The sequence below is a fragment of the Triticum urartu genome, chromosome 4A, assembly GCF_056163025.1.
Source record: "Triticum urartu cultivar PI428250 chromosome 4A, HENAU_Tu73, whole genome shotgun sequence".
In the NCBI taxonomy this organism is placed as follows: Eukaryota; Viridiplantae; Streptophyta; class Magnoliopsida; order Poales; family Poaceae; genus Triticum; species Triticum urartu.
The window spans coordinates 162312371-162325940 of NC_141876.1; the positions used below are offsets into that span (position 1 = coordinate 162312371).

Sequence of the window (13570 nt, forward strand, 5' to 3'; positions counted from 1 at the left end):
GAGCCACTCGCCCCAAAGTTCAACCCATGGTCCTCTTATCCGATCACCTTCGATCGCAGGGACCAACCCACTAGTATCCGTCATGGCGGATTCGCCGCACTGGTCCTAGACCCAATAATTGACGGATTTCACCTCACTCAAGTCCTTTTGGATGGCGGCAGCAGCCTGAACCTGCTTTACCAGGACACAGTGCGCAAAATGGGTATAGACCCCTCAAGGATCAAACCCACAAAAACGACCTTCAAAGGCGTCATATCAGGTGTAGAGGCCCATTGCACAGGCTCAGTCACACTGGAAGTGGTCTTCGGATCCCCGAATAACTTCCGAAGCGAAGAGTTAATCTTTGATATAGTCCCATTCCGCAGCCGCTATCATGCACTGCTCGGGCGAACCGCATTTGCGAGATTCAATGCGGTACCGCATTATGCATACCTCAAGCTCAAGATGCTAGGACCTCGGGGGGTCATCACAGTTAATGGAAACATAGAGCGCTCTCTCCGCACGGAGGAGCACACCGCGGCCCTTGCAGCAGAAGCGCAAAGCAGCCTCTTAAGGCAATCCACTAGTTTGGTGATTAAGGACCCGGACACCTTCAAGCGCGCCCGGAGTAATCGGCAACAAGACCGCCTGGCATGTTCCGAGCTCGCATAGCAATGCGGCCCCCACCCCGGTCCCAGCCAAATGGCGAAATCCATGCCACGTGTACATAATTATGCATTAAAAATACCATGGGCACAGGTGGGGAGGGGGGCACGACTACGGCACGCCCCAAGACGCGGCTCAACCGCACTAGGGGCTTCCCGCTCTGTTATTTTTCTCTTTCAGGACTCTAATCTCTAGAAATCATGTCCAGCAATATGATTGTCGGACACATGATGCAGCAACCAAGGAGGCAGAAAGCTATGTCGCACCGCGGAACTCCCAGGTGGATTATGATAACGAGTGAAATACTTGCTTTAATACCATTCCTCAACTTGGCCTTGGAAGGGACATGTCAAATAGTCCTACTTTTTTCTTATCGCACTACTTGTATCATTCAGCTTTAACGCACCTTTTTGAATAAACAATGCATAGCACTAAGACTACTATTGCATTCTTATATATATATATATGTTCATTCATGACATCCAGCACTCGTACACTCTGGTACGGCCAATACGCGAGGGGCTTAAGCATACCCCATAATACGGCATGAGAAGTCTGAACACTTTCGACAGTGTGGCACCCCGAAATTATAGCACTATATGCATCAGCTCCGAATCATGTCTTGGGTCAATATCCCATGTTTTGGTACCTTACGTTCCTCTATATCGGCTAAGGTAGCACTGGGAGAACTACTGCGATTGTGCCCCGGTTCTGCTGGGCTAAGCACCTCAGTAAAGAAAGCTAAAACTGACTGTCATGATAAGGCGAGAGACTGGTCGCTGTTCGAGAGGTTTCGAGTCCCTAAAGACTTATGCCGCTTAGAGCGAGGAGTCGGCTATGTCCGGCTTAAGGCGTGTATAGCGCCCCGAATTCGGCCTTCCGAATACTAGGGGCTTCGCCAAAATTTAAAATTATAGAATTCTATGGCTAAGTGAGAGTGATAAAGCATTATAGTCCGATTGCCTTGTTCGTTGTGCTGAGCACCTCCCTCGAAGGACTCGAAAATTGGAACAAGAGTGCTCAGGTTTATCCCGAACACCCCAACACTCGTGGCATGGGGGCAGAAGCCAACGACTAGCCATCTCTTAGATTTGATAAACAGCCGAACAGAAGGTAATATTTTAAATTCAAACAAGCGTTGCATAGCGCATATGAACAAGTTTTCATAATACAGGATCACACGAGCAAGTTCATTCAAATATTACATCTTTCGCACACTCGTCCGCTACAAGACGGGCACCCTTCAGGACACCCTCATAATACATCTCGGGGTGGCGATGCTCCTTGCCCTACGGCGTCCCCTCCTTCACTAGCTTCACGGCGTCCATCTTGGCCCAGTGCACCTTCGCACGGGCAAAAGCCCGGCGTGCACCTTCGATGCAGACGGACCACTTGATGACTTCCAGCCGTGGGAGGCATCCACAAGCAGCCTCACCAGGGTGAAGTAGCTGTTGGGAAGGGCGTCGCCAGGCCACATCCGGACTATAAAGCCCTTCATGGCCTGTTCGGCCGCCTTGTGCAGCTCGACCAGTTGCTTCAGCTGGTCGCTCATAGGCATCGGGTGTTCGGTCCCAGTATACTGAGACCAGAACAGCTTCTCCGTCGAGCTTCCCTCCTCGGCCTGGTAAAACTTTGCGGCATCCGACATGCTGCGGGGCAAATCTGCGAATGCTCCTGGAGAGCTCCGGACTCGGGTAAGTAACAAGTAATTTACTTTCACATGCTTGCTTTGCATATTCAATGCCTTACCCACCGCTATCTTCCTCATCGCCTCAATCTCCTGGAGGGCCTTGAGGGCTTCAGCCTTGGCATTCTTTGCGCTCTCAAGGGCCGCGGCAAATCTCAGACTCTCGCGTCTTCGAGTCAAGCTCCAACGCCTCGTGCTTCGTCACGAGAGCTTGGAGCTCTTGCTGCACCTCACCCACCCGTGCCTCTTGCTTTGCCCGCTCGGTGCGCTCCTGGGCCGCTTTGTTTTCAGCCTCGGACAGCGCTTGCTTCAGGGTCGCCACTTCGGTCGTGGCCCCTAGCAAATTCATGATGATCCTGTCATTTTGCAATCGCATCTTTTATATATATATATATATATATATATATATATATATATAGACTAGGTATTACTTACCTTTGTTCTCCTCGAGCTGCCTCTTAGAAAGGCCGAGCTCTTTATCGGACCCCTCGAGGTCCTGCTTCAGTGCGGCGACCTCCGCAGTGAGTGCGGCAGAGGTCAGCAGCGAAGCCTGCATATGCATATAGACATACTTATGTTAGACTCCTACAGATATTATTTGATCGTCTATTCGGCTTTTCTTTGTGAACACCAAACAGAGCATCAGGGGCTACTGTCTATGCGGTAATATTTTTCCTATATTTTAAATACTTACCTCAAAGCCTGTTAGAAGGCTGGCATAGGCTTCAGTTAGTCCGCTCTTGGAGGACTGAACCTTCTTGATCACCGCACTCATAATAGTGCGGTGCTCTTCATCGATGGAAGCACCGCGAAGCGCTCCCAGCAGGTTGTCCGGTGCCTCTGGATGGACAAAGGTCACTGTCACGGGCATCTTACCCCTTCTGGAAGGGGGCCGCCTGCCCGAGTCCGGAACCACTGGAGGTTCCGGCGCGGTGTTCGGCTGAGAGCCGAGCTTGGAGCCCCCGGGAGCCTTGCTCCCTTTGCTCCTGGAGTCCGGAAGGTCGCCTTGAGGCGCCTCCGGGACTGTCTCCCCCCGGCTCGATGCCCCTTGAGACAACACCTCGACATTGTCCGTCGAGCAAGGGGAGGAGGCGGTCGGAAGTGGATCGTTATCCATATCCGACGAATCCAAGGAGCCGTCCGACGAGGATACATCGATACGGGCTTGGGGTGGTCTGCATAATCATATTCGGCATTAGGAGAAGCAGTGCGACAAAGGAATGCTATGAGTTACTCTGGTATCCGAATACTTACGACTTCGCCAGGGGCTTGGCCCTGAGCGGCCACTCGTCTTCGCCTTCGGCGGAAGTGGTGGAGCAGTCTGGAAGGAGAGTCCTTCCTTTCTTGGACCCTTCGGCCTCCTCGGTTGGGGCGGCCTTCCTTTTCTTGTCTCCCCCGGCTGGAGGGGGAGCATCTTCATCTTCCTCCTCCTCATCTTCATGGGAGGAGTGCGTCGCGGAGTTATCGGATGATGAGTCCGATACCACCTGGCGCCGGGAACTCTTTCGGGTTCCCTTGGCCTTCTTCTTGGTCTTCTCCGGCACCTTATAAGGAGCCGGAGTCAGCATCTCCATCAGGAGAGCGCCTGCAGTGTCTTTGGGCAAAGGGGCCGGACAGTTGATCTGCTCCGATGCCTCCACCCAGTCATGTTAAAGGCATGAGAGCTCAGACCCCGCATAGGGTTAAGCTATGGGAAATAAATATCCTACCAAATGTACAGAACTTACCGGATTCGCAGGGCGCTTTGCGCTTAGCCCGCGGTCCTCGGTGAGAGAGGGAGGGACCTCGGCGCCCTTGAACAGCACCCTCTAGACGTCTTTGTGTGTCATGTCGAAGAGCTCACTTAGAGTCTGGTGCCAGGCCGGGTCGAACTCCCATAAGTTGAAATCCCGTTGCTGACACGGGAGGATCCGGCGGAAGAGCATGACTTGGACTATGTTGACAAGCTTAAGTTTCTTGCTTGTCATGTTCCGGATACATTTCTGGAGTCCTTCCAGCTCCACCGATGAAGCCCAAGACAGGCCCTTCTCCTTCCAGGAAGTGAGCCGCGTGGGGATTCCAGATCGAAACTCGGGGGCCGCTGCCCAATTGGTGTCGCGCGGCTCGGTGATGTAGAACCACCCCGACTGCCACCCCTTTATGGTCTCCACGAAGGAGCCCTCAAGCCATGTAACGTTGGGCATCTTGCCCACCATGGCTCCACCGCATTCCGCCTATTGTCCACCCACCACCTTCGGCTTGATATTGAAGGTCTTCAGCCACAGGCCGAATTGGGGCCGGATGCGGAGGAAGGCCTCGCACACGACGATGAATGCCGAGATGTTGAGGATGAAGTTCGGGGCCAGATCATGAAAGTCCAGCCCATAGTAGAATATGAGGCCGCGGACAAATGGATGGAGGGGAAACGCCAGTCCGCGGACGAAGTGGTGGAGGAAGACCACCCTCTCGTGGGGTTCTGGGGTAGGGATGACCTGCCCCGTGGCTGGCAGCCGGTGCGTGATATGCGCGGCTAAGTATCCGGCTCCTCTTAACTTTTTGATGTGCCCCTCCGTGACGGAGGAGGCCATCCACTTGCCTCCCGCTCCAGACATGTTTGGAGAGAGTTGAGGAGGAGGATGCGGACTTGGGCACTGGAGCTTGAGTGCGCTAGAATGGATAAGCAAGGAGGAAGAAGGCGTGGGTAGAAAGAGGTGAGATCTTATCCCTTTATAAGGGCGGACTAAACTATGCGCCTCCACTAGCCTGGTAAAACTCGCTTGTCCACCAAGCACCGTAATTGATGGCGCGGTTGGGTTACCCACGTCCGTATTGATGAGAATCCCGTAATAAGGGGAACACGATCTCTTCTTTGACAAGACGTGTCAAGAAGCCACCTCGCGTTATGTGCGGGGCTGGTTAAAGAAAAACGGTTCAAATAATTACCGGGCCATGGCGTGATGTCATGCTGCCAAAACGTGTCAGCAGATTAGATTTGTGGAAATATTATTCTCTCTACGGTGGTATGTGGAACTTATTTTGCAGGGTCGGACACTATCCTTGTATTCAAACTCTCCTGTGGTGTATTCGGAGGAGGAACCCGCCTTGCAATGCCGAAGACAACACTGCGCGCCGGACTCATCGTCATTGAAGCCTGGTTCAGGGGCTACTGAGGGAGTCCTGGATTATGGGGTCTCTGGATAGCCGGACTATATCCTTTGGCCGGACTGTTGGACTATGAAGATACAAGATTGAAGACTTCGTCCCGTGTCCGGATGGGACTCTACTTGGCATGGAAGGCAAGCTAGGCAATACGGATATGTATATCTCCTCCTTTGTAACCAACCTTGTGTAACCCTAGCCCCCTCCGGTGTCTATATAAACCAGAGGGTTTAGGTCCATAGGACAACATACAATCATACCATAGGCTAGCTTCTAGGGTTTAGCCTCTTCCATCTCATGGTATATCAACTCTTGTACTACTCATATTATCAAGAATAATCAAGCAGGACGTTGGGATTTAAGTAACTACGAAAGAAGAATTAAGATAAATCTAACCATAGGATGAAACATATGGATCCAAATCAGCCCCTTAGGAAGCAACGCATAAACTGGGATTTAAGCTTCTGTCACTCTAGCAACCCCTCATCTACTTATTACTTCCCAATGCCTTCCCGTAGGCCCAAATCATGGTGAAATGTCATGTAGTCGATGTTCACATAACACCACTAGAGGAGAGACAACATACATCTCATCAAAATATCGAACGAACACCAAATTCACATGATTACTTATAACAAGACTTCTCCCATGACCTCAGGAACAAACGTAACTACTCACAAAGCATATTCATGTTCATAATTAGAGGGGTATTGAATGACATTAAGGATCTGAATATATGATCTTCCAGCGAATAAACCAACTAGCATCAACTACAAGGAGTAATCAACACTACTAGCAACCCATAGATACCAATCTGAGGTGAGACAAAGATCGGATACAAGAGATGAATTAGGGTTTGAGAGGAGATGGTGGTGGTGAAGATGTCGATGGAGATTGACCCCCTCACCATGAGAAGATCGTTGGTGATGACGATGGATTCTATTTTCCCCTCTAGGAGGGAATTTTCCCCAGCAGAACAGCTCCACTAGAGCCCTAGGTTGGTTCTGCCCAGGTTTCGCCTCAAGACAGTGGCCCTTCGTTTTGAAAGCTTCCTCTTGATTTTTTTCCAGGTCATAACACATCATATAGCAGAAGATGGGCACCGGAGGCATTCCAGGTGGCCCACAAGGTAGGGGGCGCGCCCCCACCCTTGTGGCTACCTGGTTGGTCCTCTCTAGTACTTTCTTCGCCCAATATTTTTTATATATTCCAAAATAACTCTCCATGAATTTTTAGGACTTTTGGAGTTGTGCATAATAGGTCTCTTAGAATTGATCCTTTCTGGTCTAGAATTCCAGCTGCCAGCATTCTCCCTCTTTGCACAAACCTTGTAAAATAAGAGAGAAAAGGCATAAGTATTGTGTTATAATGTGTAATAGCAGCCCATAATGGAATAAATATCAATATAAAAGCATGATGCAAAATGAACGTATCAAGGCACGCCCTAGGGAGGTGGGTGATACATCTCCGTCGTATCTATAAATTTTTATTGTTCCATGCCAATATTATACAACTTTCTTATATTTTGGCAAAATTTTATATGATTTATTGGACTAAAGTGCCAGTTCCTGTTTGTTCAATGTTTTTTGTTTCACAAAATATCCATATCAAACGAAGTCCAAATGCAATAAAATTTTATGGAGAATAATTTTGGAATATATGTGATTTTTGGGAGGAGGAATCAACGCAAAAGGAGGCCCACAACCCCCACAAGACACCAGGGCACGTCCTAGGGCCCAAGCGCGCAGTGCTGGATTATGCTCACCTCATGAGTCGGTTGGGACTCTACTTCAGGTGCAAGGAACCTTATATCCAGAAAAAAAATTGTGTTAAAATCTCAGTGCAATCTGAGCTACGGATCTCCGGATATTTAAGAAACGGTTTTTGACCAGATCTGGGGAGCGCGAAACAGAAGGAAACAGAGGGAGAGATCCAATCTCAGAGGGGCTCCCGCCCCTCCGGCACCATGGATGCCATGGACCAAAGGGGGAACTCTCCTCCCATCTAGGGGGGAGGCTAAGGAAGAAGAAGAAGGAGGGGGGCTCTCTCCCCCTCTCTCCCGGTGGTGCCGAAACACCGTCGGGGCAATCATCGTGTGATGGCGATCTACTCCAACAACTCCATCATATGCACCGACAACTCCATCACCTTCCCCCATCTATGTTCAGCAGGCCACTCTCCCGCAACCCGCTCTACCCACTACTTGAAGATGGTGCTTTATGCTTCATGTTATTATCCAATGATGTGTTGCCATCCTATGATGTTTGAGTAGATTTTTGTGGTCCTATCGGTAATTGGTGAATTGCTATGACATGCTTGTGGTTATGTTGCTGTCCTTTCATGCCCATCATATGAGCACGCGTGTGGATCACACCATAGGGTTAGTTGTACGTTTATAAGACTATGCATCGGAGGGCAAGGGTGAAAGAAGCTTCTTCCTACCATAGAAATTGATGCATACATGATTGAACAGGGACCAATATATATCTTAATGGTATGGTTGGGTTTTACCTTAATGAACATTAGTAGTTGCGGATGCTTGCTAATAGTTCCAAATCATAAGTGCATAGAATTCCAAGTAAGGGACGACATGCTAGCAGTGGCCTCTCCACACATAAAAACTTGCTATTGGTCTAGTAACATAGTCAATTGCTAAGGGACAATTCTGCAAATCCTACCACCACTAATCCACACTCGTTTTACTAAACTTAATTGTACTTTAATTATAACATCACCTACTTTTTATTTTTACTTTCTTTAGTATCTTGCAAACCTATCCCTTTACACCTACAAAGTACCTCTAGTGTTATTCTTGTTCTAGGTAAAGTAAACGTTAAGTGTGCGTAGAGTTGTACAGGTGGCCTATAGAACTTGAGGGAATATTTGTTCTACCTTTAGATCCTCGTTGGGTTCGACACTCTTATTTATCAAAAAAGGCTAAAACGATCCCCTATACTTGTGGGTTATCAGTGGACACGCCCCCCAGGCTTGTGGCCTCCTCAGTCACTTCCTGGCCCAGCTACGGTGCTTCGGGGGTCTCTTTTGGTCCATAATAAATCACCGTAAATTTTCAGCCCATTCCGAGAACTTTATTTCTGTATAAAAACGACACCACAGTAGTTCTGCTAAAAACAACGTGAGCGGTTAGTTCTAATCAAATCATACCAGAACCATAGAAAATTGTTCTAAACATGGCATGAATACTTCAGAAATTATAGATACTTTGGACACGTATCACTACCCGGCGGCTCTACATGCCACGAGATGCAATCGCTCGCCTGCTCCACGTCAGGCTCGTGTAAGGCGATGCATGCTAGAAGGTCCTGTCTAATGAGGAAGTCTGCGATATGGCATTTTCTCAATTGCATCAACTTTAACTTTATCCACCTCAATACCTCGTTCAGAAATTTTATGCCCCAAGACAATACCTTCATTTATCATAAAGTGGCACTTCTCCTAGTTCAAGACAATATTAGTTTGTTCACATCTCTACAAAAGTCGATCAAGGTTGCTTAAGCAGTCATCAAAAGAAATTATGTAAACAGAAAAATCGTCCATGAAAACCTCAACAATCTTTTTAACAAAAATAAGAGAATATAGGAGTCATACAACTTTGAAAGGTCGAAGGTGCATTACATAAACCAAAGGGCGTACGTCTATAAGCAAAAGTTCCAAAAGGACAAGTGAAGGTGGTTTTCTCTTTATCTAGTTGTGATACAGGTATTTGAGAGAACCCGGAATATCCATCAAGAAAACAAAAGTGTGTGTGCTTTGACAATCTTTCTAACATTTGATCAATGAAAGGTAGAGGGTAATGATCTTTTCTAGTAGTTTTATTTAATTTTCTAAAATCAATTACATAGCCAGTCACTATTATTTGTGGAATGAGTTCATTTGTATCATTAGAACAACAGTGATACCCCCTTTCTTATCGACACAATGAACAAGACTTGCCAATCTACTATTAGCTATGGGATAGATTATATCTGCTTCCAAAAGCTTTAGTTTTTCGGTTCTTACCACTTCTTTCATCTTAGGATTCAACGTCGTTGGTGATCAACAATGGGTTTAGCATCAAGCTCCATATGAAACTTGTGCTGATATAGAGTGGGACTAATGCCCTTAAGATCATCAAGAGTATATCCAATAGCAGCACGGTGCTTCCTCGGAATTTTTAGTAATCTCTCTTTTTCGTGGTCTGAATGGTTAACACTGATAATAACAAGATATATATAGATATATATATATATATACAGCCGGTCTATTCTGATAATATTATCAGAATAGTTATTCTGATAACACTTCCGCACTGCACGCTTAGTGCAAGTGCACGTCATTGTTTGAACCAAGTGTGCTGCAGTACTCACACGAGTGAACTTCGTGTCGAAAAAAACTGCACACAGTGTTTTTCCGGTACTGTTTTCGCTCTAATTTTGAACCGTTTATCGGAACGAGGCGTATAATATACCGTTGAAAATCTATTTATTAGGCGCAACTTCGCCATGTTGAACACTTTTCGAGATTTCTCTCGGTTTAAGAGCAGTTTCAAAAATGGTGCGGCGGATGACGAGTGGCAGTGAGCGTTTTTTCGTGATTTTTTCTAAAACGCTCATCGGAATAAGGCAAATGATACGCCGTTGGAAAGATATCGTCGAGGCGCATCTCTTTCATATCTATTATTTTCTCTAATTCGTTACGGTTTAAGAGCAGTTTTGAATTTACTAAATCGCGGAATTCTGTTTTTTTTTTAATTTTTGCAATTTTCAATACTGTTTTTGCTCTAGTTTTTGAACCGTTTGTCGAAATGAGGTCTGTAATATGTCGTTGAAAAGCTATGGACAAGGGGCAACTTCCATACGTAGAAATGGTTTTGAGATTCCTTATAGTTTTAAGTTAATTTTGAAAATCGTGCGGCGGACGACGAGTGGCAGCGGCCGTTTTTCGTGAAATTTTTCCAAACCGGTTGTCGAAATCATTCAAATGATATGCCGTTGGAAAGATATCGACGAGACGCAACTTTTTCATGTAGAATACTCTCTCTAATTCCTTACAGTTTAAGAGCAGTTTTAAATTTAACGAAATGCGGAAACTCTGCTTTCACGACACCTAAATCGACGTGGGTACTTCATCCGACTGAAAACCGCACTGCATCGGATGAAAAGCCGCACTGCATCAGACAGGTAAGAGAACTGCATGGTTTCTTTTATTCAAACGTAATTTTTTCAAGGACGAGAAAGTAGAGTGCACTTCACGTCGGGTGTAAATGAACCACAACACTATCAAGAAGTGAACCACATTACTTTTTTTGTTTCCGTAACAATTTTTTTGCACTTACGGGATGAACAACATCATACGGCCGACCGCACTACTTCAGACAGAAAATCGCACTGCATCAGATGGACAAGTGAACTTCATGAATTCTTTTGTCCTACGTGAACTTTCTCACACAAGTTTTTTGTAAGTTTTTGTTGTCTTTTTTTTCAACAATTTTTATGGACGGGAGTGGACCGCAGAGAGGAGGACAAATGGACCACAACACTTTCGAAAAGTGAACCGCATTACTTTGTTTGTTGTTTCCCTAACATTTTCGCACTTCACTTTAGGCGCAAGTGATGAGCGTGACTCTTGAAATCATTTTTTTCAACGAGAAGAGTGAATTTTTAGAGTGTACGAAGGTAACAAAATACATCTAGTGAACTCCCACACATAAAAAAGTGCACTGCATTTTTGTTTCTACATTTTTAAATATCAATTTCTTGTTGTTGTTACATTTTTTTTCTTAAAACTGGACCTCAAGAAGCTGCCATCTGAACTCCGGGAGCAGCCAAAGCAGACTGCATTAGTTGACTACAATGCTAAGTCAAAATTACAACCACATAGCCACACAACAAAAATCTGAAAGAACAAAACTAAAAGCAAATGAAGTGAGTAGATGAAGCTAATTGAAACCCGTTTACAGTACTTCTGAACTGAATTGCGAGCTCCCATGAATACACTAGATGGGTGTGTACCCAGATTCTAGAACAATCTAAACTACACTCAACATCCTGTATCATGCATGGCCATCTTCAGTACAATACTTGAAGGAATATGCGGCAACCCGCAGCAGCCTGCATACATATGCCCGCTCGCTGCTTTTGTTGCTTTGGATCAGCTTCAACAATACACAGGATGAACTACAAAGACCATGATACGCAGGTTAACACTTGACAGCGTACACAACACAGACCATGAGACAGTAGGTTAGCAGTACACAACACAGAATTACAAAACACTAGCTTGGCCGAGCGCCAACATTAAACAATAGGTTTGAGAAGGATTTTCAAACACTAAATGAATGGGAGTTTGTTGAACAGACTTTCAACATTTTCAAAATGATCGAAAACACAGATCTTTCTTGTTCAGTCCCTGTCATCCTAACAAATGTCTGAAAGTACAGATCGTCTATGTTTTGCCCTTGCCATCTTCAGGATGATTGAAAGCGCACGAAACAAGAGGAGGTGGACTGTAGTGCAGTGGTTTGTGCACTGCACGCGGACGATTTGGCACTCGCCACCGGCCGCCAGAGAGGTGCAGCATGTCGCCGGTAGCCATGGGGGGAGCAGTTTTGCCGCCGTACGTGCTGTTGTGGTTGTTGGAGGAGGCTGGAGGGCACAGGGCAGCCGTCTCCTATCGGTCTAGCTCTCTGCAGCGAGGAAGATTGCCGTCGGCTCATGCATACATAGGAGAACTGCGGAGGGAGCCAAACGGACCTGCACTGCACGGGTAGCCTCACTGCACGCCAAGCCGCACTCGACAGCACCAGCGCCGCTGAGGCAGAGGTCAGAGGTGAACGACGGAGGAGCTCTGGGCAAGGCAGTCAGCGTCGTAGTCGGAGGTGGATGCATTGCAGTAGCAGGTGGATCGGCATTGGCCGCCAGAGGAACTGCACCGCACGACCACATGCACTGCGTCATGAGTCGCTGGCGAACGGCACTGGCTCCATCGGCCACCACTGCTCAGACGATAGCTGCAGGGCGTGGGTCCCTCGGGGCGGCCGAGATCCGGCTGTCCAGGGAGGTGGCGTGCGCCATGAGGGAGTCGGGCTTGGTTGGGGGAGTCGCGGGGCGGCGCTGTGGGGTTGGGGAGGGAGGCCCGCCGAGCGGGAGTGAGAGGGGGTGGTGGGGAGGGGTGCCGCGATGGTCTGGGACGGGGGAGAATATGGCGGCGCTGGGGAGGAGGCCGCAGGGTTGGGGAGAGTAAGGTGGCGCCGGGGAGGCGGGGGGCGCCAGACGGGAGGAGTAGGAGGCGGGGCGGATCCGGGCAGCAGGAGGAGGAGGAGGCAGGGCGCCGCCGGACGGGAGGAGGAGGAGGCGGGGAGACGCCGGGCAGGAGGAGGAGGAGGCGGGGCGTCGCCGGGCGGGAGGAGGAGGAGGCGGGGCATCGCCGGGCGGGTGGAGGAGGAGGCGGGGCGGCACCGGCCCGGGGTAGGAGGAGGCGGGGTGGGAGGTGGAGGTTGTGCGGCGGCGGGGTAGGAAGTGGTGGTCGTGGGGAGTGGAGGGGCACGGGGAGAGGGAGGGGAGTTGGTGCTCGAACGTGGATAAGGTGAGTGGTTTTTTTTTCAGACGCAGTTCGGTGGTTAGTTTGTAGCTACCGTGCGGGTCGTAGGTGTTATCATAATAAGCTCGGTGTTATTAGAATAAGACTCTTAAGAGGTGTTATTATAATAGACTCATATATATATATATATATATATATATATATATCTTTTTCTCATCTAGATAAGCATACTACAGAGTGTCAAGCAATTGCTTTAATTCAAACACAGGATCACCTTTAGGCGGAGGAGGACCTCCTAGAGTTTCAATATGCAAATTGTGTTTAAGGATAGATTGTTATTCAAAGAATATTTTATCTATTTCATTTCTTTCATGCAAGTGCATGTCATTTTTCATGGTCTGGCAAAAATTGTTCTAGTGGGTCAGTAGGAGGTATGGCAATAGAAGCAAGACCAATTATTTCATCCGTACTAGGTAATTCTTTATCATGAGGTTGTGTACGAAACTTAGATTAATTAAACTCATGAGACACATCACCAAAATTGACACTGACTATTTCTTT

At 47.7% G+C, this 13570-nt stretch overlaps 1 long non-coding RNA gene across 1 annotated transcript; it reads right to left on the reverse strand.

The window, feature by feature from the left end:
• Positions 1-11403: 11403 nt before the first annotated feature.
• Positions 11404-13064, reverse strand: LOC147975246 (uncharacterized). The gene is made up of 2 exons (XR_015600616.1): positions 12223-13064; positions 11404-12155 (listed from the first exon to the last, which is right to left on the reverse strand). It is a non-coding gene; the product is annotated as an uncharacterized LOC147975246 (long non-coding RNA).
• Between the last annotated feature and the right edge of the window lie 506 nt (positions 13065-13570).